The sequence below is a fragment of the Callospermophilus lateralis genome, chromosome 18 (assembly GCF_048772815.1).
Source record: "Callospermophilus lateralis isolate mCalLat2 chromosome 18, mCalLat2.hap1, whole genome shotgun sequence".
Lineage (NCBI taxonomy): Eukaryota > Metazoa > Chordata > Mammalia > Rodentia > Sciuridae > Callospermophilus > Callospermophilus lateralis.
In genome coordinates this window covers 14,896,691-14,899,373 of record NC_135322.1, presented here as the reverse complement: position 1 = coordinate 14,899,373, position 2,683 = coordinate 14,896,691, and positions in this window count along the sequence as shown.

Sequence of the window (2,683 nt, the reverse complement as noted above, 5' to 3'; positions counted from 1 at the left end):
CGGGAGGTGGCCCTGCCCTGGCGGCTGCGCCTGGAGCCAGCGAGGGCGGCGCCGGGATCGGAGGGCGGCGGGCGCCGCGCGGAGGGAGGGCCGGGCCAGCAGCCGTCCCGCGCTCGAGATCCCGGGAGCCTCGCTGTCCCCACGTGGCTGCCTGGGATCCGGGACCCGGGTTCGCACCGTGGGCACCTCCTCTCGGCGGGTTCCGCCGCCCCCAGGCCCCCGCGGTGGCGCTGCGCCGGGCTCCCCGGCTCCCCAAGCCCTTCTCAGGGGCCTCGGGGCTGAAGCCGCCTCCGCCATTCACAGCGTCGCTCAGATCCCGCGGCCCTGCACAGCTCGTCGGTGGCCCAGCAGAGTCTGTGAACCAGGAGCAGACTACATAGCTTTTTGTTTGTTTCTTGTTTTTGTTTTTGGTACTGCGGATTGAACTCAGGGGCACTCGACCACTGAGCCGCATCCCCAGGCCGATTTTGTATTTTATTTAGAGGCAGAGGCTCACTGAGTTGATTAGCGCCCTGCTTTTGCTGAGGCTGATTTTGAACTCGGGATCCTCCTGCTTCAGCTGCCAGAACTACTGGGATTACAGGCTTGCACCACTGCGCCCAGCTCAGACTACATAGTTTTACAACAGTCACTAAATTATTTACTTCTACAGACAATAGCTATTTATTACAGATCAATTAGAAACAACACAGGGGAGTCCTCATTCCAGTAAGGAATCATCAATGGATGGTAAAGCCATGGGTAAAATGTTGTTAGGGAACGGTCCAAAATTCACAACAGATGACTTCATTACAAAGGTGTGTGTGTTGGGAGGATGTACCTCTCTAGTGGAGTGGGGAGAGGTAGGCAAGACACCTCCTGGCCAACTGATGTCCCCAACAGTGGGACATCCTGACTTCAAATGCATCTGGCAGATCTTTTTTGAATTCAGGGGCTTAACCATTAAGCCACATCCCCAGACTTTTTTATTTTTTATTTGGAGACAGGGCACTGCTGAGTTGCTTAAGGCCTCAGTAAATTGCTGAGTTTGGCTTTGAACTTGCCATCCTCCTGCCTCAGCCTCCTGAGCCACTGGGATTACAGGCATGTGCCACCGATCCTGGTTCCCAGTGCCTCCCCCTGCATGTTTGGGCAAGCTCTGTGCCATTGAGCTACATCCCCTGTGCAGAGAAAGTATAGGAAAGATGATGTGAAGATACACTGGGAGAAGATGGCAGCGAGACTGAAGTACCGCACCTACAGGCCAACAAATGCCAAGGGTTACCAGTAAACACCAGAATCCAGAGAATCAAGGAAGGATTCTTCCCCAGAGCCATCAGAGAGAGCATGGCCCTAATGATACCTTGATTTCATTTCTACCATCTGGAACTTTGAGACAAGGAATTTCTTTATTTCAGAAGGAAAAGAAAAAGTGTTGACCCTCAATTTAACAATGAGGAAACAATCAGGTATTGAGAATGGGAGACGTCCCCAAGACAACTGGCCAGGACTCTTCAAACATATGGCTGGGTGCCCTGGCGCACACCTGTCATCCCAGAGGCTTGTGAAGCTGAGACAGAAGGATCAGGAGTTCAAAGCCAGCCTCAGCAATGGCAAGCAACTCAGCGAGACCCTGTCTATAATCAAAATACAAATAAGGCTGGGGATGTGGCTCAGTGGTTGAGTGCCCCTGAGTTCAATCCCTGGTACCCCCGCCCCCCCCAAAAAAGAGTTAACATGAAAACCAAAAAAGAGATCAGAGAGTCATAACAATCAAATATGGTTGTTGCAACCCGATTGGGTCCTGAAGTAGCCTTGATTCAGGCTTTCTCCTGCTCAGTGCAGATTTTCTGTTCCCATCTGGGTTTGTCCCTTGGTATTCTCAGAGGAACCTAGTTGGTGTCTGCGGGTGATGGAGGTGCATTTCCTGTTGCTAATAGTGGGCTGTTTTTGCACCAGGTCTCTACCCTGGATTGCAGTATGAATGGGTGCTTTGAGCCTGCGGGTGAGGCTTGCTGCTGCGCTGGTCACTCCCTTGGGTGAGTGAGAGTCTTGGAACTCCTCTCTGGCTTCCCTTCCTTCTGCTACAATTTCAGGGATAGGGCTGGTTGCCGGGTTTTTTTTTTTTCTTTTCCATTTCAGATGCCAGCATCCACCCTAGTTACCACCTGGGACAGTAGAGTTGAGTCTCTAGGAAACCACCCTTCAGCTCTGGTTTTCCTGAATGTTGGGTGGCCTGTGCCCTGGGGAAGAGGGAGGGAGATGGCGGAAAGCTCAGACTGACGATCATTGGTGCCATTCTGTCTCCATTGTCGCATTCCTGTCTGTTTTCCACAACCTGGGTCATTCTGGGCTCCCTATTCCCATGTTAGAAATAATGAGGAGTGAGCTCTGAACCATGGCGCACGCCTGTAATCCCAGCCACTCCGGAGGCTGAGGCAGGAGGATACCAAGTTCAAAGCCAGCCTCAGCAACTTAGCAAGGCCCTAAGCAACTCAGCGAGACTCTGTCTCTAAATAAAATACAAAAAGGGTTGGGGATGTCCCTCAGTGGTTAGGCGCCCCTGGGTTCGATCCCTGGTACCAAAAAAAAAAAAAAAAGTAATAATGACAACAACGATCCTCAAGAAATCATATAAGTGCTGGGAAGCGGGTCGTCAAGGCAAATGCACTTCTGCAGAAAGCCCGCTCACAGCCGGAGTCCT